The sequence below is a fragment of the Ambystoma mexicanum genome, chromosome 9, assembly GCF_040938575.1.
Source record: "Ambystoma mexicanum isolate Mex_15411 chromosome 9, UKY_AmexF1_1, whole genome shotgun sequence".
In the NCBI taxonomy this organism is placed as follows: Eukaryota; Metazoa; Chordata; class Amphibia; order Caudata; family Ambystomatidae; genus Ambystoma; species Ambystoma mexicanum.
Genome location: NC_090931.1, coordinates 674592576 through 674616721, shown reverse-complemented (window position 1 = coordinate 674616721; position 24146 = coordinate 674592576). Strand labels below are relative to the sequence as shown.

General features: G+C 46.9%; 1 protein-coding gene across 1 annotated transcript in view; it reads right to left on the bottom strand.

Moving 5' to 3' along the window:
• Positions 1-24146, bottom strand: part of CARF (calcium responsive transcription factor) — a 1085705-nt gene that overhangs the window by 428392 nt on the left and 633167 nt on the right. The window lies entirely within an intron of this gene.

Here is a 24146-nt window from a genome sequence, read left to right as displayed (position 1 = left end):
TGGGATTCCCCAAAGGGCAAAGATCTCCTGAAGGACTTCCTGAGCTAGTTCCCAATCGTGGAAGTCTGTGCTCTGTCTGCTCACAGCGTCCGCCGCTGTGTTTTGCTCTCCGGCTAGATGAACTGCCAACAGAGAGATCCCTTCTTGTATTGACAAAACCAGAGCTGCATTGCTTCTCTGCACAGTGGTAGTGACCCTACTCCTCTCTTGTTGAGGTATTAAATGGCCGCCGTGTTGTTCGTCGTTATCAGTACATTTTTTTCCCTGTACAGAGGGCAGGAAGGCCTTCAGCGCTAGTCTGATTGCCCTCAGCTCCTATAGGTTGATGTGTAGTTTGGACTCCAATGGAGACCAACGACTGCTGATTGTCAACTCGTTGGTGTGAGCTCCCCACCCTGCGAGTGAGGCGTCTGTTACTACTGTTATCTCTGGCCACGGTTGCCAAAAAGATTCTCCCCTAAGGATGTTCCCTGAAAGCCCACCATTGCAGATCCTGTGCTACTCTGGTTGGAACTTGCAAAAGATCTGACAGTTACCCTGAAAATTAGGACCATTGAGTCCTGAGGCCCCATTGAAGGGATCTCATCCTCAATCTGGCTTCTGGCACCAGAAAAATGCAGGATGCCATAAGACAGAGCAACCTGAGAAAATCGAAGGCCGGTAGATACTGGGCATTCTGTAATTTTATTACCATCTGCAGAATGTGGTGAGATCTCTCTTCGGGAGGCGAGGCTTTGCCCGAACAAGTCTCCAGGACTGCTCCGATAAACTGGAGTTTCTATGATGGTATCATGTTTGACTTTTTTAAATTCAGAAAAAAGCCTAGTTTGTGAAGGAAGTGGCAGGATAAGGACAGATGTTCATGGGCTTGTTCTGGAGAACGTGCTCTTATCATCCAATCGTTCAGGTAGGGGTAGACGTGAATCCCCCCTCTCCTGAGACTCTCTGCCACCACCGCCATCAACTTGGTGAAAACTCTCGGGCGGAGGTCAACCCGAAAGGCAGAACTCGAAACAGATAGTAAGAATTGCCAATCGCGAACCTCAGGTACTTTCTGTGTTTGAGATGGATTGACACATGAAAGTAAGCATCCTGAAGGTCCAATGATACCAACCAGTCTTGGAGTTGGAGAGCCTGAAGGATCTGAGAAAGTGTGACCATCTTGAACTTGTCCTTCCTGAGAAACTTGTTCAAACTTCTGAAGTCCAATATGGGTCTCAATCCTCCGTCCTTCTTTGGTATGAGGAAATATGGAGAATACCAACCCTTGTTCCTCTCCGCTACAGGTACATGTTCTATTGCACCTTTCAGTAGCAGGGTTAAGACTTCCTGCAACAGGAGCGGGTCTGGATGTTTGACAGAGTTGTATCCCGGCGGGTGATTCTGAGGTTTCTTTTGAAAAGGAAGGTAGTAACCTTGGGATACTGTTTCCAGTGCCCAAGTATCTGAAGTAATGCCCCGCCATTCTTGCAGACGCTGTGAGATCCTGCCTCCCACCGGGGTCTTGTGGGTCGAAACCTCAGAGTGGTTTTGCAGCAGCTGCAGCAGCGGCTGAAGGGACAGTTGCCGTTGCTGGGGCAGATCTAGTACCTTTTCCTCGCCCCGAGGAAATTTCCTTTGCCCTCTTTGACTGGCCTGTCCCCTTCCTTTTCCAAATGAGGAATAAAATCGGAAGGGACGACCCCTCCAGGAAGATGAGCCTGTGTAGGGGCGTTGTTGAGGTTGCCGTATAGCGGCACTAAGTTATTTTGCCGCAGCTTTGGAGGTCTGCAGTTTCTCCAAACTTTCATCCGCTTTGCTGCCAAACAACCTCGAGCCATCAAATGGCATATTGAGAACCTGGATTGCACATCCGGTGCAAAATCTGACTTCGTAAGCCACGCAAATCTGCGTAGCACCGTACTAGACACCATGGACCTACTGATACGGTCAGCTGTGTCCAGACCGGATTGAAGGCATTCCCCCGAAGCCTCTTTTCCATCCCTTTCTATGGACAGGAACCCTTCATGTTCCTCACCTTCAGGGATGTGTTCAGCTGCCGCTGACATACAGCCCCACAGGGTATATGTAAATCTTGCAAGGGTGCAAGTTACATTTGTGGATTTTAAAGCCATGCTCCCCGACATAAAAATCTTTCGGACCATGCATCTCCTAAAATTTCCTATCTGGTGGAATTGTAGGGTATGCAGCATTTCAAGTAGAAGTAGCTGCCTGAACTACAAGACTTTCAGGTAATGGGTGTTTACTCAAGTATTCAGGATCTGAGGAACAGGTTCTATATTTTGCCACATATTTTTTTATTTACTGCCGGAATAGATTCAGGGTTTTCCCATGCAGTGTTAACCCTCCTTTGTAAGGCTACATGAAAAGGAAGTATGGGGTCTTGTTGAGGTCCTCCTGAAAGGATGTCAGTGATATCCTCCTCCTGATAGCCAGGTGAATTTCTACTCCATCCCATGAATCCAGTTACCCTGTTCATCAATTTTCTATATCCTGCATCAGCATGCTCAGCCGGGTCAGGATTTTCAAATTCATATTCTGGAGATGTATCCAGACCACTTGCTGACTGCAAGCACTCATATAAGTCTTGCATTTTAGATTGAGGGTCAATTAATTCCTCAGGGACTTGTTTTGTACCAGATTTCACACCAGCAGTTCCACGTCCCGGGAGGATAGCTCAGCGGCAACGTGCGCGCCTTCGAAGCAAGACAACACGAAGCAACACAGGTTCGATCCCCGGGTCCGCGCTTAGAAACCTCTGGGCGTGTAAGCGTGTTATAAATACGCAACTAAGACAAAAACAATTACGCAACTTAATAGACAAAAACAATTCCTGTAACAGCACCTCGATGCTCGCGGGCTGTGTGAGCGCTTTAAAAATGTAAAATAAATGAAGTTGAAACATCTTCTTCTGCTGATGAATCTCCCTCATATATGGAGGACATGGTTCTAAATAAATCATGTCTATTTTCTGGTTGAAATACCTTTTCAGGTGGCATAGACTTCGACACAGGTGTCGATTTTGTAATTGGAGTGAACGAAGACGTCGACAAAAGCGTCGATGTTGTAGTCATCACCTTTGATATTGTGGAGGTAATCTTCAACACCTTCGAAGGAATTGTCGACCCCGTCGAGGAAATTGTTGACACCGTCAAAAGAGCCTTCGACACCGTCGACTGTACACTCAACGTAACCTTTTTAGGTTGGGTTGTCGACACCTTGTGCTCGACCGCCTTCGTTAGAGGCTTCAAGGACATTTTAGACGAGGACTGAGATGGCGTATGAGAGTCTGATGCCATTTTCTTGAGTTCCACCTCCGACTTATGCACCGCTAGGCGTTTTTTATGAGGCATCGGGGAAGATTCCATGCACGACACCTTTGACGATTTTTTGTCAGATTTTCTCATCTTAGATCTTCCCCTTGAAGGGGCCCCTGAGGGACCCTCGGATGTGGAAACAAGGCACAGTCACCACACTCGAATAGATATGCCAGACACAAGGTTCCGTTCCCAAAATCTAGGGTTTATTGCAATACAAAGAAGTCCCAGTTGGCCAAATGGTCCCACGCCCCGCGACGTGTGTCTAACAGACCTCGGGGGACGCAAGAGAAGATGAAACGTACATCAGTTACATATATACAAACTGAGCACCTTAAAATCAGCAATGACACAGTATGACACATTTGATGCCGCCCCCAATTCATTTCCCTTTGAATAAGAGGCGATGATTGACCAGTGTGATAAATATGACACCTTAGACCACCATATTTAGTTACGGTTTGCAATCTTCAATTTTACAGACACCATTCTTTATTTGCGAGAACATAGCGTTTCTGTTTTTCATGGGCAAACTGCACGTAGGAGACTGGCACATACCAGACCTCACTATCTCTTAGTTTCGATTCTCGCTCTAGAGGTCAGCCCGCTCTCCGGGGCCTCACTGGGCTCAGAAAGGGGGGCGGTAGAGAAGAGCATAATTCAACTCTTTACATGCTAGTTTCGTACATTGCTATTCTTTCAGGAGACTCGCTGGCATTCGTGTACCGATTAAATGCCTTGCTCCCTGTCTTCAAGGATATGTGAGGGAGGGAATCGGGCATTTCTGTCTGGCTCTCCAGTGTAATGTTTCAACATGTTTCTTAGCCTTGGACCATTGAAGCGAAATAATATCTACAGCAAAGCAGTTTTACATGAGGCAAAGTGGCAACGTTAGAGCAGAGAGAGAAAACAAAATGGCGATTCTGGTCATCTTAAAATGGCCTCACTCTAGTTGAACTAATAGCTACGTAATAACTAATGATTATATATTCTTAACACTGTAAATGAGGCAGTTGGTCTTCGGCCAGCCAATTATCATTCATTTCCAGACCCTCAAGGGGTGTTTGGTTTTTCTGGACTGACACCCTGTCACTTTTTTTATGAGTAGGGGCATGGTCTTTGCTAGACTTTTTTGAGGGGGCTGGGCCGCATTCTCAAAAATCTTTAGCATAGAGGCTCTGAACGCTTCCCACTTTCTTGGGGAATCATGTTTTGATGGACATGTTATGATTTCCTCAGAAGATTATCGAGGAAGAGAGAGACCAGTGTTGTCTTTTCTTCGCCTTTTTTGAGGAAGAAGAAGGACTTCCAGGATCCACTCCTCGAACTAGATTTTTTGTGACGTTTTGATGACGACTCAGCCGAGTCTTTTCTCCCTCTCGAAGAAAACTTCAAGGATTCCTCCCCACCACCAGTTTACCTCTCCGTTCCTTTAAGGCCTACCTCTCAGTTCCTTTAAGGCCTAATGGGTCATCGACTGACCGGAACCGAGGCACCAGAGGCAATTCCGGTGGGTATCAGTCAGCGACATCTTTCTCCCACATTTCTGGCATTTCTTGAATCCAGTCTTCGGTGTGGAAGGATTAGATGAAGACGACATTTCGTACGAACTGAAGCACCGTTTTATTCAATCCGAAGCGAAGCTAACGGAAAAATGAAACTGAGGCCAATAGGCGCGCTGGAGTCATTTATACATCGGATGACGTCGGTGCTCGCCGGATGCCATTGAGGGACATTGACGCCACAGCCTCGAGTGAAGGGCCCTCTGGTGGAGAGAATTTCTTTTTCTGATGCAGCAAAGCTGAAGGTAAGGATATATCTAAGATGAGGAATACGTGGGAGGACACAATCCATTCGAATTACATTTCACTGCATCCCCCTGACTTATTCCTCCAGAGCCTCGATAAAGTAATAGTAGGGCGCCCTTACGAGGGACCGCCCAGAGCCATCAGGCTCACCTGTACGGACTGCGACGACTTCAGCCAACTGGCCTCCAACTTCGCTATGTTCCGCTCATGGCTGCGCTTTTATGTAAAAGTCTCCTCCTCTTGCAGCAGGGTAATGGAAAGTAAGAAAACACTTTGCAAGCCGACTCGCCTCCAACTCCCAAGTTACAGGTTTTACCTCCAGGGAGAGATGGGGACCCTGCCGGGGATCCCTGGGACCGCCGCTGTGCTTTGGGACGGTCAACCCAAATGGGAGACAGGTGCTTAAGGCTGGGGAGCTCTGTGTGCCACGTTACAGGTTTCCCTACGGGAAGGGAGGGGGATCCCGCCGGGCTGCCCCATGACCGCCGCTGGGCTGGGGGACAGTGGATCAGGTGCAAGGCAGACGGCCAAGGTCAGGGGCATCACTCTCGGCCATCCTAGGGCTCTGGCTGTGCTGCAGTACAGCTTTTCCCTCTAGGGAGGGATGGGAATCCTGCCAGGGCTCACTGGGACCACTGGTGGGCTTTGGGATGGTTGACCCACATGGGAGATAGGGGCCCAAGACCGGGGTGAGCAACCCCAGCCATTCTGGAGCTCTAGCCATGCCGCGTTACAGCTTTTCCCTCCAGAGAGGATCAGAGACCCCGCTGGGGCTCCATGGGACCGCTGCTGGGCTTGAGGATGACCGCCCCACAAGGGAGACATGCGCCAAAGGCTGGGGGCAGCACGCCAGGCCATCCTGGAGCTCTGGCCCTGCCACGTTACAGATTTCCACTCCGGGGAGGCAAGGTGACTCTGCCCGGTTGGCCCATGACTGCTGTTGGGCTGGGGGCGGACGACCTACGTGCAAGGCAGACGCCAAAGTCCAGGGGCAGCAGCCCCGGCCATCCAGCAGCCCCGGACACCCTGGGTGCCGACTTCAATCCGAACGGGAGGGCCTTGAACTGGTAGTGCCGCCATTGGACCACGAACCTGAGGAACTTTTGGTGTCTCTTTAGAATGGGGATGTGGAAGTACGCATCCTCCAAGTCCAACGACGACAGGAAATCGCCCTCCTCCAGCTGTCCCAGCACATGCTGGAGGGTGACCATACGGAACTTCTGTGCCTTGATGTACTTGTTCAGTAGTCGTAGGTCCAGGATGGGGCGCCATCCTCCTGTCTTCCTTTTTTACGAGGAAGTACCTTGAGTAAACTCCGGAGCCCTGAAGCCTCTTTGGGACGAGCTTGATGGCACCCTTCTTGAGCATCGCCCTTACTTCCAACAGTAGTTGAGGGATGTGATTTTCCTTCCTGGCCACGGGTGGAACGCGAGGGCACTTCTTCTGAAACTCGAGGGCGTGCCCTTGGGCCAGGGCGTCCAGCACCCAACGGTCAGTGGAGATGGACTCCCACACGCTGACGAACCTCGCCAGCCTGCCTCCCACCGGGGTGCTTCGGCGGGGGCCCGACCCCACGGTCGGTTCAATCTTGTTTGGAGGTCTCCTTGACCTCCTTGTCGACGACGATGGGCACCACCTGGCTTGCCGCGTCCCCTATAGGCTTCCTGGGACGAAGATCTTGTAACTTTGCGGTAAGTGGAGGAGCCACTGCCGGATCCCTTGGAGGCACCTTGTCTGCCTCCGGAGCTCCGAAAGGACGGCCGTCGTTGTTGGAGCACTCCCAGTGCCCGGGCAGTCTCTGTGTCTGTCTTGATGGCCTGAAGGGACTCATCAACCGCCTTCCCAAACAGGTTGTTCCCGTCGAAGGGCATGTCCAAAACCTTGGTTTGTACGTCCTGGCGGAAATCCGTGGCCTTGAGCCATCCTCGTCGTCTCAAGCAAACGCCGTTGCCCAACTGACGGAAACCGGTGTCGGCGATGTCCGTTGCCACCGTGATGGCGTGGTCCGAAGCAATCTCCCCCTCCTGTAGGATTTCAAGGGCCTCAGCCCTTTTGGCATCCGGAAGGAAGTCCAACAGAGGGGCGATTTTGAACCACAACTCCCTGTCGTAGCGGGCTACGATAGCCAGGGCGTTGGCCGCCTTGATAGTCGTCGCTGCGGATGAGATGATCCGTCGTCCCATCGTGTCCAACTTCCTGCCCTCGCTGTCCGGCGGGGAAGTTGATGTCGAGGCCGATGCCCCCCCAGCTTTCTTCTTTGCCGCTGCCGAGACGACCGAATCCGGGGTAGGTTGTGCCCGAAAGCACAAGGGGGCAGCGTCGGGGACCCGGTACTTTTTCTCATACCGGTCCCTCTTTGCCGGCGCCGTGGCAGGGTTCTTGAGGAGGGCGAGCCCCTCATCCCAGATGTCATCAAGAAGCGGTACAGCGAGGACCGTCTTCCTTTTAGCCTCGCGCGGTTGGTAAAGGAACCCTTCTTTCTTGAAATCCTGGAAATCATGGCATGAAAGGATCCAATCTCGTCGGGCGGGGACGCCCGAGCAGGGGGCAACGGGGGACACGTCCCGTCGTCGCCTCCGTCGTCATCTGTACCTGTCATAGCTGTGTCCGTGCCTGTATCATCCCCTTGGGTAGTAGACCGGGGGGAAGGCAGAGCAGGCCGCAGAGGTGGGAGAGGTGGCGTAGGATGCGTCGTCGTCCTCTTATGCGGTGGACTCTCCGAAGGTCCTGGCTCCGGTTCCCCCGTCGGGTCTGGCTCAGGGGCAACCTTGTCCTTATCTCCGAGCATAAGGACTGAATCGCTGATAAAATGGCCGCCAAGGTGTCCTGCGGCGCCGGAAACGACGGGCGCGAGGGCTCTTGAGGAGCCTTGTCGGCGGCACCGTCGCTCTCGTCGTCGCCCTTGTCGGGATCCCTCCCGATGGGCTGGGCCTCTTCCACGACTTCGATGAGCTCTTCTTCAGAGGTCGTGTCCGTATCCACGATGGCCACCAGCCCCTCCCCCACCTTTTCCAACGAGGACTTCGTGGGGGTCTTCTCAATGAGCCTGAAAGACGACTCCCTCCGCGGTGGCAGGGAGACTCTGGGTCCTGAGGGCGCCTCCACTGGTGTAGCCTCCACAGGCTGAGCCAGGGCCGCGGCGACATCCTCAATCGAGGTCTTAGCAGGGTGAAATAAGGCCATCGTCACCTTCTGGACGCCTGGGGCCTTCACCTTGGGGGGAGGGTCCGAGCCTCGCTCCCCCTCTGCCGGAATCTTCAAGATCGACCGGGGCCTCTCCAGAAGCTTCGCCGGGTTCTCGGCCTTCCTCTTACCCGAGCCAGAGCGTTGGCTCGTGGTTGATGGCACCGGGGAGGATGCGCCCTGCCTGGCAGCCAAGGAGCCCGACCGTTCGCCGCTCCCGGTGCCCGCGGACTCGCGGTGCTTAGCCTTTTGTCGCCGGGGCACCCTCACAGGACTTAGAAGACCGCTCGGACTTCTTTTTCTTCTTCTCACCCGACGGGCTCTTCCCTTCCAGCGAGTTGGCGAGACGGAGGTGGCGATCCTTCATGGTCCGCTCCGACATGTTCCCACAAAACGCACAGTCCTTCTCCTTGTGCGTCTTGTCCTCATGGAGACAGTAGAGGCATAACGAATGCTCGTCCTCCTTGAAAACATTCTGAAGCTGGCATCCAGGGCAGGTCCTGAACAGCTTCCAGTGCGTCGAGCTTCCTTTCTCCTGGGCCATGTCCGGGGTAGGCCTCGGAACTTCTGGAATCCTCCTAAAGCGTAACTCGATGAAATCTTCACCCTTGAGGGGGGTAGAAAACTCTGAAACTGATCCCCGTTGATCGGATGTAGAAACGGTGGAGCTTAAGGCTCTATTTAACCGAAAAATTAGAAAAATCTCCTGAAAAAGTGCGAAAACGCAGCAAAAGCTCGAGAGCTACAGCACGAGGACTCCCAACACTTGAACGTGCGGAAAAAATCTGAGGAAGGCTGCCGGAGGCGGGCTTAGGGAGAGGGCAGTCATTGGCAGGGGGCAGTATGACCCAGAGACCAGTGATTGGTTACTACTAAAAGACTGATCAGAAACGAAACTGATACTGATTTTTTTCTATACCAAGGATTCCCGGCCTGACGACGGGGAATATTCATGAGCATGTGAATCCATGCCAGACCCCATGCTGGATAAATCTAATATCTCTAGTCATGCAAGTGAAGGGAACATGAGTATTTCTCACGAGGATTTTCCTTGTGAGGATGCAATGGAGGGTTTGATGGGCTCAACAATTCAATCCATTCATGATTCTTTTTTATTGCCCACTCCCCGGCGATGTCTACCGATTAACAATTCTGTTAACGCACTAGAAAATCTTGCTTTAATAGAAATCACCTTGGCTGCCATAAATACTACAGTAGCCAGCCTATTTAAGCTGTTTGAATCCCTCGATTTAAAAATTTTACATCAATCTGGTCAAATCCAGCAAATTATTGACAAGATAGCTAAACTATTAGCAGCAGACATGCCTTCGAAAATTACTGATGGCGTATACGTTTCTGATGGTTCTAGCGATCCTCCAGGTAAGAAAAAAGTAGCTAGGGGAGAGAGCAGCATTAAACCGGTATTACCAACTTTTGCTATGATCATCTGCTCGGACACTTCCTCGGTAGCGAATGTAATAAACTTAAATGACTCTTGGATCAGTCTTGATAGAAGTACTAAAAAGACCCGCCGCCTTGGGAAAGTAGGTTGTACCATCATTGATTCTCAAAGCTTGTCAAAAGCACTTGGTCCAAAACCAAATGTGTCCAGGACCAAGCCCTTGGCAAGAAAGCGACTTTGAGTCATGCGACAGGAGCAAATGAGCCAACCACCCATAACACCTCTTATTTCTATTTCACCATCTTTACACGCCCCTTTGACTTTACATCCAGTGATTACCCAGAACTTGATTACTTTGCCTACTGTCATGCAGGTGGTGGACACGAACACGGTTCCTGTATGTCTTCCGGTTGACAATGCCCCTCTTACGGAGATCGTTGATCTAATTGAAAAAACAGTGTCCATGGTTCCATCGGCAGTGGCCAGTGACCAAGTACCAATGGCTGGTTTGAGTTTTGTTAGACCTCCTCAAGCAGTACCAAACCACATTAATTCAATTGATTTAACGAGTGAGCAAGGCGTGCAAGATCGCATGGTCTCAATAAATGCTGCTGTTGACGCCTACCTAAGTGAACGTGAGGCCCTAGCTCGGCCTCCCAATCATTCCACTCTGTCTAGGAATGAGAATGTCACTAAAGCCATCCTGGTCAATACAAACACTAAAGTAATGGGGGAAAACTTTAAACCTTCCTCCGAGGTTCACTGTCAATGGAACAAATCTTGTCCAGTTCCGGAAATGAGGCCAACCAAGTTGCCACCGAAGCTTTTAAACAAGATTGAGACTTCATGAGCAGGCAAACAGGTGTCTAAGAATACCTTTATAAATTGTCATTCTCTTATCCTTAAATGTAGAGACGCTCCATTTGAAAAATATGATCTATGCAGAACAAGTATATTAAATATTTTTGGGGATGTCAATAACCTACAAGATATTGCTTCAAGTGACATTGACCAGGTTGAATGTGTGTGTGACCAGAATCTAGCAATTGTGCGTTTGTGGATTAAGTCTGGGTTAGTATTGAACTCTATTTGGAAAGAAAAAATGGAATTGTTCAAAATGGGTTTTTTGATTGCTCAGGACCCTGAACGCCTTATAGCAAAAACACAAAAATGTAAACCGCACCTATCACCCAAATTACACACACAAGACCCTCCTGTTTGCGCTTGTGCTTATTGTGACCCCATTATAACTCCACAACAGGGCAAAATTGATCTTTCACAAGCATAACCATTAACAGAAAGTCCTCAAATTAATTATTCGTTAGTCTGCTGGAATACTAGAGGTCATTCCCATTTACAATGGACCTCGCTTCATGACATTAATGATTATGATATAGTGGCTATCCAGGAGACGTGGCTCGTAAAGACCTCTGTGTGGGACAATCACGATGTCGTCTTGTTATCAGCTCTGACAGCAGCCAGAGGGAGACCCACATCTGGTCTGTTGGTGACAGTAAAGACCAGCAAAGGACTAACTATTAGTAAATGGGCCTCCCCAAATAATTTCACGCAGTTAGTAAAAATAATTTTTGCCGCACAAACTTTAGCCTTGATCAATTTATATCGCAACCCATTGGGTGTGGCAGACGGGATCTTTTACAAAGACTTGTCGGCTGTTCTAGAATGAGTTGCTTGTGACCCGTCTATTACCGCAACAATGGTAGTAGGAGATTTAAATCTTGATTGCTTACATCCAAAGAAAGCTTCTCAAGTGCTTGCTAGCACGAGATGGCTTAAATTTGTTATAAATCATAACTTACATATGGCCAACTGATCGATACTAGGTGACATACCTCCCAAATCGACGTGGGAGAGAGGAACTTCCAATTCCATCATTGATTATGTATTTGTTTCTGACACTCTGTTCCATAGGGCTGCTAAATTCGAAATCTTAAAGCAATCGGCTAGTGACCATCACATGTTAACTTTTCGCTGGCAAGGAGTCTCTGATCACAATTTGACTAAACTTAAATGGTCTGACCAGATTTTATGTGTGAATAATGCGAAAACGCGTTTCAAATGGTCGAAGGCGTCGCTTGACGCCTTAAATTTGGCAACTCAAGAACTGGACAATTATGAGCATGATTTCTATACAGACATCTTACCCTTTTTTGATAGTTCCCAATTGGGAAAACCTCCTTATGTGCATAATCACAAGCATCAAAGTGATCAGATTATCCTACAAGCGAAAAGGGCTTACAGGAAAGAAATAAGAGCAACTCTCAGATTGTCCCCCAGCAAATGAGAACATGCTCGTAGGAGGCTCAAGTGTCAATATCGAAATTGGACCCAGGCCAGAAGAGCAAAACTATCAGCTGGATAGTGAAGCCTTCCTGCGCTCAGCTAATAATAAAAACTTGTCTCAAGTTTGGGCCTTGCTTAACAAAGTTTCTAATCAACCTCAAGCGAGTCTACAACTGTGTGGCGTGACTGAAGCTCAATGGCTCACACACTTCTCGCAATTATATGCGGATGTGAAATATGATGAATACATTTATACAAATTTGGCTACAGCTGATTGGAGCTTAGAATGCTCTTCAGAAATAATAGAAGAGTTCATAAAGAAATCATCTTCATCCCGTGCCGCAGGGCCGGATGGCTTAAATAACTATGTTCAAGCAGAATCCATCAAGATGGGCCAGTATACTGAATAATGTATTCCAACAAATCATTCACTCAAAAACCATTCGAACATCATGGAAGTCATCTTTGCTAGTACCGATCTTCAAGAAAGGTGATAGGGAGTCACCGGCAAGCTATCGTCCGATAGCCTTGCTTGATGCCCCGGGAAAGATTTTTGCGCGTCTGGTCCTTAGAGATTTTTCTCATTGGACTCAGGTGTGTAATCAACGAGATCCTTGACAAACAGGCTTTGTTGCGGGTTTAGGTACGACAGTCAACCTACTAACTCTCAACGCCTTAAAATCTCAGGCACAATCGTCTAAACAACCGATGTACTTTGCTTTTGTTGACTTACACTCAGCATTTGACTCGGTTTCACGAGTCAAATTGATGGAAATTTACAGTCGGCCAATTGTCCCGAGACCCTTTGTGATATTATCCACGCACTACATTCAGCAACCACAATAATGGTGTGTTTGTCCATATTAGGACTTTTGTCATCAGCGATTTGCGCATCAAGGGGGCTGAAGCAGGGTTGCATTCTGGCTTCAGCCCTCTTTAATTTTTTCATCCATGATGTCCTACAGGCTTTTCTTCAGGTTGATTCTGATTCGCCAAAGATGAATGGCATAATAATTAAAGCCTTGTGGTATGCCGACGACCTGGTGTTAGTCTCCAAAACCCCGGTAGGCTTGCAGAAACTATTGTCCGCCTTGAGCACCTACCTAGATGATAATGAGTTGGTAATCAACCTTAATAAGACACAAATAGTCATCTATGCGCCTAGGCTCTCTAGAAGAGCATTAATTGAATGGAGAATCAATGACATGACTGTAGAAGTGGTACCAATGTATCTCTATTTAGGCATTTTATTTGATGGTATGCCACTAACTGATTCACATTTTAAGACGTTAGATCATAAGATCATGACAGCAATCTCGCAGACAAGGATAATATTACATAAATTTGGTAAATTCACGATTAGGCCTGCCATCATTTACTGGCGCCAAAAGGTTTTACCAACTATCTTGTATGGCCTAGAAACCAAAAATATAGTGCAATCCTTAGTTTTGCATAAGATAGAAGCAACATTTTGGAGAGGTGTGTTACACCTGCCTCAATGCGTACCTGGTCCTTGGCTGCGTCATGAACTAGGTCTAACTTCGTTGATCGCTGAATATCATTGGAGGCTCTGTTCCTTGTTTTGTAAATGCTCGACTTATACAAGATCTGACAACTTATTAGCAACATTATCAGCCTATATGTTATCTTCTGAGCATGTGTTTGTTAGATTGTGGACATCAAACATTTTCAGAATTCTGGCCAGAGCAGACGTAAGCTTGGATACACTCCTCGTGAATCCAAACAGAGCAAAGGTCAAAATATTCAGTTTGGATTGGATTGACACCAGAATCGAGTGCCTCTCATATATAGACTTTCAAGACCTAGCATTTGAACATAAAAAACTACGCCTACGATGCAATCTAATTCCAACACGTGATATACTGACTAGAAGAAGGATGATGGATCCAAAAGAGAATTATTGTAGGTTTTGTGAGGTTATTTCCCTTAGAGAAACCCTCAAGCATATCATAGTTGAATGTCCAGCATTAACTGACTTAAGAATTAAATATTTCTGGAAACACATCCCATACTTTAGTGCAATGCTTCCAGAAACTCGATGGTCAGCAATATTGTCTACCAAATCTCTAAGTATTCACATTGCCACTTATAATTTGTTATCTGCTTTGAATTTGAATACGGGTCCGGTCTCAATTATGGGATAGGAATTTAAGGACACTGAGTTCGGAATTATTTTCTGACTAATGGTACTAACATTCTATCAGGATGTACTGTGTGTTTTAATCATGTAAAATATTGTGGTGTGACAATATTGATGAGGCACCGTGCGGTGTGTAGACTAAGACACTTACACTTATCAATTTTATAAATATGAAATGTTTTGTAATTATGAGTTCTTTTTTAATTTCTTTTGTGTTTTAAGTTATATGCAAGCTTAATCTTATCCAACTGTTTGTTTTATTACGGTGCTTCGAAGTACTGTCACTTTTACTGATGAAAAATGATTTATTAATATGTAAATTAAATTATTGTTTAATTTTGAAAAAGTTGAGTTTTCTCAGCTATATTCAAAAAGAAATAAAAAATAAAAATACTTGGTGGCGTTATGACCGCCTGCATGTGGGAAGAAAAGGGTGAACATTTGGCCAGGATATCACTTGTAACAAATAAGTTACATTTGGACCTTATTAAAGAAAAACCTAGGGCCATGACTATTGCTTACAACTCCCTTATGAAGATAATCCATGCAAATATTGCAGCTACTCTTTATGTCCACTGTTGGAATTTTACAAAACAAAAGTTACCCCCTTGGTACTTTATGGGCTGGAGCTTCTTACACTAAGTAAGAGAAATGGCTGGATATTTTCAAGGGTAAAATCTGGAGGTTGCTGTAAGGTCTACTGCCTTCGGTACCCATAGGAGCCATTGGACTTGGGCTGAACATTCGTTCTTGGTGGAGGGCTTATAAGTGATATACATTGGGGCTCTTCTTTAAGATAATAGATGGTATAGGCAATTCTCTATTTGCTAATTTGGGTATTATTTTTCGGTCGCAGGGGGCGCCTCTTTAAAGGAGTACCTGAGGTTTTATGAATGCTTCTGGACCAAAGCACGAATTGACGTGGACTGCCCCAGGACAGAAATAAGAAAAAAGCTGAGAGAGTGGGATAATATTGAATCTATTGAGTCCTTATCTGAATTACAGCCCTACAAATAAACAATGATTACTCATAGTAGTTCAAAGTCCCTGAAGCATTATCTAAATAAATTCCAGTCTAAGAGCATCAGAATGTGGTTCCTAAAATGTAGGCTGAATTGTCTTTACACCCTAGAAGTGATTAGCACTCAAATGGGTTGCCCAGAGAAAGGCATACTTTTAGAAAGTGTAAACAAGACCACTTAGAAACATGACACCATTTAGTAACAGAATGTCCTTCTCAATGTAGTTGACACCTTTTTTCTTAGGGAGATTTGTTCATTCTACCTCGGCAGTCATTCCCAGAATTTATCGATTATTGAGGGGGCGCCATCTACCTATTAAAATTGCCCTTAGTGCTTTATAAAAGAGATTTTCTATTAAGTTGTGCGACATCACTCATCTAGCGCAGTGTTTGCAGGATTAAGTATAGGGAGTTATCCAGCTTTAATGGTCAAGACATTTTAAGGCGATTCTGTGAGAATTTAATCAATTAAAATGTCTATCTGTGTGCAGCAGGTTTCAGCACAAGTAATCCAAATAAGACATTCCTTTTGGGGCCTCAGGAAACGTAGATGTATGTTGGGTGAACTGAATTGGTTTGCTTTGTTGAGGTCATACAGAAAATCTTTTAAGTCGTCTGAATTATATTTAATTGAAAGGTTCTTATGATATGATCCTGTGATAAATTTCTATTTATAATTGTACATTTGGTTGCTTTTTATATTGGTGAAAGGTTTGAATTGAAACAAAAACACAATAAAAAAAAATATATATATATATAAATTTGAACTATGGCCCGTAGTGCACCAACTTAAAAAATAAAAAATGCAATCATTAATACCCCTACTTCCACAAGAACTATGTAGTAAACCTATATAAGACAGCAAATAACCACAGCTTGGTTGTTTACCAGCCTGTGTCGATTTTAGCTATGTGTTTAAAAGAACGTTGTGTGTTCAGGTGTCCCTTCAACTAAGTTTGGTGCTCGAAAACAGATGTAATGGCCATCATTTATATTTAATATGAATTCCTACCTATTTTAATATGGCTAGGTCATAGTGTCATGATGCCTACCTCCAAGGAGCCAGGTCCGACCCAGCAACCCCAGAGGCAGGCATCATTTCCCCCAGGGGAGTGCCAGCTGGCCCAAGCAGGGGCCCTTTGGATGCAGTCCTGGCGCCTTAGGGGCCAGGCTCATAAAGCTAGACATGTGTTCAAGTGTTTTAATGTGCACTTACCTGATGCAGACCATGCTGCCACATCCAGGCCCTCTTGAGGCCTGAATAGGAACTACTTTACCTGTGGGACTACTTTCCACCCGGGTGTGGTCGGGGAAGGATACATACCTGATCGGAGGAAGGATGCACACTTGGAACTTCTTCCAAAGCTATTTAAACCACACCCGATCAGCAACTCACCCTTCGCGTTGTTCTGCTCCTCGCAGCTGGACGCTCACCGTGTCAGCTCCTGCATCTGGACTTCAGCCACGCCTGTTAGCATCCTGGGTCACCTGCAAAGGGAGACAAGAGACCTACAGCTAATCTGCACCACGGAGACATCACCGACGATCCTGAAAGGGAAGACATCATTTTTAAAAGCATTTCGTTACGATCGCTGCAGCGCTGCATTTCACTCACCTTTCCTGGGTTCCTCCATCTTCAGCAGCGATCATCCGGATACACAGCCACTTCCCAGAGCCTAGAGAAAAAGACAAGAATAAGAGGTGAGAGAAGGAAGGGAATAGGAAAAGCTCAGTTTCCTTCTAAGACTTACCTGTTGGGTCATTCCCATTTCATTTCGGGTCTTGCTGCTTCCAAGCATTTTCCGGACCCCGGCCCCTATGGGGAAAAAAGACAAAGACATTAGATGAGCGAATGCAAAAACATTACCTGAGCGCTCATCTAGGACTTACCAGATCTTTACTGGAACTGCACGTTTCACTTCGGGTCGGCGCCATATCTCTGGCATTCCGAACCCCGGCCCCTATGGGGAAAAGACATCAACATTAGCGCTTTGTTGCAAGAAGTCTCCAAAGGAATCTTCATTCATCACCTGAAAAAAGACAATGAACATTATTATTTAAAGCTTGAACTTTTGAACTTGCAACAGAACTTTTACAGCGCCTTACCAGTATCATCAAGCTTACCTGAACTCCCATCCAACCTCAATCCAGTGGAGTAACTGGGTTCAACGCGCCCCTGCGTCAGAAGCAGGATGGAGAGCTCGTCCTTTCAGACCCTAAGGTGAGACTTCACGGGGAATCGTGGAAGGGTATCGTGGAGGGTTGGAAGAGAGTGGGAGGCTTGAGCATTATTCCGTCAGTAGGTAATACTCCCTTTTCACGCACAGGGGAATATTCCTGCGAGCCGGAGAAGCCAGAGTAGAGGGCCCTTCCTGTCCATCTTCAGAGTCCTGCGCTTCACCATTGAAGAAGCATCAGCACTCGAAGCCAGACCTGCGCCTCCGTGGGAATCAGGTGAGCGTTACAGAAAGCGAAGCCTACCCACAATTTCCCACCCGGGCGCTATGGAGACTTCCGAGACTGACCAGCTGGCCCAGCTTTTGGGGGAATTACGGGCAGAGGTGCACTCAGCCCGCCAGGAGACTAACACTCTCAAAAGAGAACTGATCTTATCTAAGGAAAGAACTGATGACCTAGCCAAAAGGTTATTACAGGCCCAGGCAGGGCACACTCCTTTACCTAATTCCGGAGACATTTCCACATCAATGGGTTTGAGTAACCCGGTACAAATTAATCTACCTGGACACATGCCTTTGGCCCCGCCTGAACGTTTTGCGGGGGATCCCAAGAAATATGCCGTCTTTATGAACCAATGTCGTTTACACTTTCTATGCAGACCCGGAGCCTTCCCTAACGACCAGACCAAGGTAGCCTTTATACTATTTTACCTCAGTGGCAGTGCTGCCGATTGGTCTATTCCATTGGTAAATCAGGATGATCCCATTCTCCAGAATTTTCAGGACTTCCAGGCCAGCATGGAAAGATTGTTCGCTCGACACTCTCAAGGACAGGCCCTTGATAACGAACTGCTATCCTTACAACAAGGTAATCAGGATCTTCTGTCCTACATAGCCACCTTTAACAGACTGGTTGTGGAAACTGGATGGCCAGAAAGCAAAAGGATCACATTGTTTCATCGAGGCCTGCGCGGAGAGCTTAAGGATGTTCTAGCTCAGATAGTAAACCCAACCCAGGTCTGCGCAGACTACATTGACTTGGTGGTTCAACTTGATCACAGACTTCAAAATAGAAAAGCAGATCGGTTCAAGTATGAAAACCGAGCACCGATCAAAACCTACGCTACCTCCAAGAGTACCGACGTATCTGAATCTATGCAAATCGGTGGTGTTAAAGGACCATTAACGCAGAAAGAACGAGAGAGAAGGCGGCAAATGCAACTTTGTCTGTATTGCGGGACTTCTGGTCACTTTCTTCGAAATTTTCCAGTTAAACCACTTAAGAAGGTGGTTGGAGCTACTGATAACAAATTAGTGACACCTGATTCGGGAAACGACCTAGCCCGGCAAGCGTAGGGGTCCGCTTGCCGAGCTTGAAAACTAACTCTTTGACCTCGCATTTCGTCATGCCAATGGTGCTCGTGGACCCAAAACAGCCTCAGCAGTTGCATGCTATAAAAGCATACATCGACAGTGGAGCTATTGGAAATTACATAGACCGTGAATTGGCTTCCAGGATTAAGCTTCCTCTCCGCCCGAAAGTAACCCAAGATGTCATTACTACAGTAGATGGAACCAAAATAGCCTCAGGGCCTGTAACGCATTCCACTGTTGAAGTGACACTGGTGGGTCAGGATGGACATCGGGAAGCAATCGTGTTTGATGTGATCAAGGCCCCACAATTTCAAGTAATTCTTGGAATTCCTTGGTTAGAAACACATAATCCCAGAATTGACTGGCGAGCAAAGAAGATAAGTTTTCCTGATTGTGAACCAACTTGTTATCCAAGAAATCCAGCTATGGGTCTAGCCACAGCAACTTCCACCCCTGTACAGCTACCGTCAGAATACCAAGAATTCCAAGACGTTTTTCAGAAAGAACAGGCTAACACGTTACCTCCCCATCGGTCTTATGATTGCCAGATCGATCTGGTACCCAATGCTCAACTACCTTGTAGTAGGATTTATGCTCTTACGGAACCTGAGAACCTGCATTTGCGTCAGTATTTAGATCAGTACCTAGCCAATGGTTTTATTCGCCCGTCTAAGTCTCCTGTCTCTTCAGCTCTGTTCTTCGTGCCAAAAAAAGAAGGCGACCTTAGAACGTGTATAGACTATCGCGCCCTAAATCAAATAACGATTAAGAATCGTTATCCTCTGCCCTTGATCCCTGAGCTTATCGACCAGGTGAAAGACGCTTGTGTGTACACCAAGTTAGATCTCCGAGGAGCTTATCACCTGGTGCGCATAAAAGAAGGCGACGAATGGAAGACTGCATTCCGCACCAAATTTGGGCTGTTCGAATATCAGGTGATGCCCTTCGGTTTGTGCAATGCACCTGCCGCCTTTCAGTACTTTATGAATGATGTTCTTCGGGAACTTATCGATGTCTGTGTCATTGTTTACATTGACGACATCCTGGTGTACTCTTCTTCAGAATCTGATCACAGAAAACATGTTAGGGCAGTTCTTGAGAAACTGCGCCAGCACAGACTATTTGCAAAACTCGAAAAATGTGTTTTTCATACCACAGAAGTTGAGTTTCTCGGATTCATCCTGACACCTCAAGTAGTCCGAATGGACTCGCGAAAGGTGGACGCCATCCTCAAATGGCCATCTCCAAGCTCGGTGAAGGGAGTTCAGAGCATGATCGGCTTTGCCAATTTCTATCGAAGATTCATCTCGGAATTTTCCCGAACAGTCCAACCCATCACCGCTCTCCTAAACAAAAACAAAAGCTTCGAATGGACTCTTGAGGCCGAACAAGCCTTCCAGGACCTGAAACCCAAATTCACCTCTGCACCTGTATTGAAGCACCCGCACCCAGATCTCCCGTACATAGTGGAAACCGATGCTTCCAGTTCGGCCATGGGAGCTGTCCTGTCGCAAAGAGACCCAAAAACTAACCAACTACACCCAGTGGCCTTTTGGTCCAAAAAATGTTCTCCTCCTGAAATCAACTACGCAATTACCGATAAAGAGTTACTGGCCATCAAATCTGCTTTCAAGGCTTGGCGTCACTACCTTCTCGGGGCAAGACACACCATCACCGTAATTACGGACCACAGAAACTTACAGTATTTAAAGACGGCCAAAGCTCAATCTTCACGACAACTCCGATGGGCTCTATTCTTTGCAGAATTTGATTTTGTAATTACCTATCGCCCTGGCTGCGAGAATGGAAAAGCAGACGCCTTATCCCGGATTGGCATGGAAGAACCTAATTCGAGCTTAGAACCTGTGCCCATCATACCTGAGCAAAGAATCTTAGGCTTAACTTCATTGCAATCTATTGAGGATATCCAAACTCAAGTAAAACAACTTCTAGACTCTTCAACCTTACTGGAATGGAGTCAAAAGGGTCCTCATTACACCGTTAAGGATGACTTACCCTACTTCCAGGAGCGGTTGTTTCTGCCAAGTAAAGAATTGCAAGAACTTGTTATTGCCCATCATCATGAATCTTTAATGGAAGGACACCCTGGTATTGCTAAAATGGAGGAAAAAATCAAACGCCACTTCTGGTGGCCTTCTTGGAGAAAAGACAAAGTCTTTTGTACTGTCTTGTGGAATTTGCGCCCAAAACAAGGCTCAAAAGAAAAGGCCAGCCGGCCTACTTCAACCCTTGGATATTCCACCGGCACCATGGCACATCCTGTCAATGGACTTTATAACAGATCTGCCTCCTTGTGCTGGTTACAACACAATCCTTGTAATTGTGGACCTATTCTCCAAAATGGCCCACTTTATCCCTTTAAAGGGTTTGCCTTCAGCTTCCACCTTGGCCAAGGAATTCCTGGAGAATATAGTTTGCATACATGGTTTCCCTTCCATTTTAGTCTCGGATCGTGGAAGTCAATTTATCTCACATTTTTGGAAGAAGTGTTGCCAACTAGCACAAATAGATGTGCGATTATCCACCAGCCACCACCCCCAGACCGACGGACAAACCGAGAGAACCAATCAGACTCTTGAGCAATATCTTCGGTGCATGTTACACCAATCCGAGTTAAATTGGAAAGCATCCTTTGGATCGCAGAATATGCATACAACAATTCAGTGCATTCTGGAACCGGACAAACCCCCTTTTATACTTTGTATGGTCACCATCCTCGGAGCTCTGACCTAGATCCACCTCTGACCCTGGAAATGCCCGCAGTAAATCATCTGCATTCCACAATAACCCGAGCCTTCAAAGAAGCTGCAACTCATTTACAGCAAGCCAAGAAAAAGTATAAAGAAAACACTGATTTGCACCGACGTAAAACTCCTCCTTACCAAGTAGGAGACCAGGTATGGCTAGCAACTAAACATTTACCCCTCAAGGGCCCGCGAACCTTCAATCCCAGATTCATAGGACCTTATCCCATCAAAGCTATAATCAACCCAGTGGCCTTTAAACTGGATCTACCGTCCAATATGTGTATTCATCCAGTTTTTCATGCATCACTTTTGAAGCCAGTACAACCAGGAACCCGATTGTCCAAGCCTCCAGATCCAGTTCAAATTGAAGGGGAATTAGAATTCGAAGTTAAAGACATTTTAGACTCCAAGGTGGTAAAGTCGAAACTCTTCTATCTTGTTGACTGGAAGGGATATGGACCTCAGGAGAGATCGTGGGAGCCTAGTAACCATGTCCACGCACCTCGATTAGTACAAAGGTTTCACCGGAGATTTCCGAACAAGCCCAAACCCCCGGAGGGAAGAACCTTGGGAGGGGCCTTGAGGGGGGGTACTGTCATGATGCCTACCTCCAAGGAGCCAGGTCCGACCCAGCAACCCTAGAGGCAGGCATCATTTCCCCCAGCGGAGTGCCAGCGGGCCCAAGCTGGGGCCCTTTGGACGCAGTCCTGGCGCCTTAGGCGCCAGGCTCATGTTGGACCTCTGTCCTGGCGCCTTAGGCGCCAGGCTCATAAAGCTAGACATGTGTTCAAGTGTTTTAATGTGCACTTACCTGATGCAGACCATGCTGCCACATCCAGGCCCTCTTGAGGCCTGAATAGGAACTACTTTACCTGTGGGACTACTTTCCACCCGGGTGTGGTCGGGGAAGGATACATACCTGATCGGAGGAAGGATACACACTTGGAACTTCTTCCAAAGCTATTTAAACCACACCCGATCAGCAACTCACGCTTCGCTTTGTTCTGCTCCTCGCAGCTGGACGCTAACCGTGTCAGCTCCTGCATCTGGACTTCAGCCACGCCTGTCAGCATCCTGGGTCACCTGCAAAGGGAGACAAGAGACCTACCAGCTAATCTGCACCACGGAGACATCACCGACGATCTTGAAAGGGAAGACATCATTTTTAAAAGCATTTCGTTACGATCGCTGCAGCGCTGCATTTCACTCACCTTTATTGGGTTCCTCCATCTTCAGCAGCGATCATCCGGATACACAGCCACTTCCCAGAGCCTAGAGAAAAAGACAAGAATAAGAGGTGAGAGAAGGAAGGGAATAGGAAAAGCTCAGTTTCCTTCTAAGACTTACCTGTTGGGTCATTCCCATTTCATTTCGGGTCTTGCTGCTTCCAAGCATTTTCCGGACCCCGGCCCCTATGGGGAAAAAAGACAAAGACATTAGATGAGCGAATGCAAAAACATTACCTGAGCGCTCATCTAGGACTTACCAGATCTTTACTGGAACTGCACGTTTCACTTCGGGTCGGCGCCATATCTCCGGCATTCCGAACCCCGGCCCCTATGGGGAAAAGACATCAACATTAGCGCTTTGTTGCAAGAAGTCTCCAAAGGAATCTTCATTCATCACCTGAAAAAAGACAATGAACATTATTATTTAAAGCTTGAACTTTTGAACTTGCAACAGAACTTTTATAGCGCCTTACCAGTATCATCAAGCTTACCTGAACTCCCATCCAACCTCAATCCAGTGGAGTAACTGGGTTCAACGCGCCCCTGCGTCAGAAGCAGGATGGAGAGCTCGTCCTTTCAGACCCTAAGGTGAGACTTCACGGGGAATCGTGGAAGGGTATCGTGGAGGGTTGGAAGAGAGTGGGAGGCTTGAGCATAACTCAGTCAGTAGGTAATACTCCCTTTTCACGCACAGGGGAATATTCCTGCGAGCCGGAGAAGCCAGAGTAGAGGGCCCTTCCTGTCTATCTTCAGAGTCCTGCGCTTCATCATTGAAGAAGCATCAGCACTCGAAGCCAGACCTGCGCCTCCGTAGGAATCAGGTGAGCGTTACACATAGCAGAGGTAAGTGATTCAGAATGCCATATACAACAGTCCAAAATCCCCTCTGAAAGTAAGTGGGCAGGAAACACTAAAAGAGAGTACCAGATTACATGAGTATAGGCATATGACATATGCAAATGACACTGAAGAAAACATACACCTTTGCTCAGGTAGTTTCCTAGGGAGTAACCCTACTAAGCATGCCATATTTTAGGCTCAGTGCTTGACACAGGGGTAAGATCTCAGTGGTTAAGAATGCAGACGAAATACTGCAGATGACCAGATGGTAGTGGATCTTTTTCAAAAGTAATATTCAATAGAGCGACATCACAAATCTATCAAAGGACCTCTGTACCAGTTTGCTATAGTCTAAACATGGGATGAGAACTGCCAGGAGGCAATTAAGTTAGCTGTGTGTCCTTTACGTATCAAGGAACAAATAAACACAAAGACACGCCGAGTTTGGAGTCAAGAATCCTTAATATAAGTGGCTCTTACTTAGACAAATCACTACCGTCTATTGCATAAATTAAATACGAATTAAGAGTGCACACAAACTTCCTAGGATGGCCATGGATGC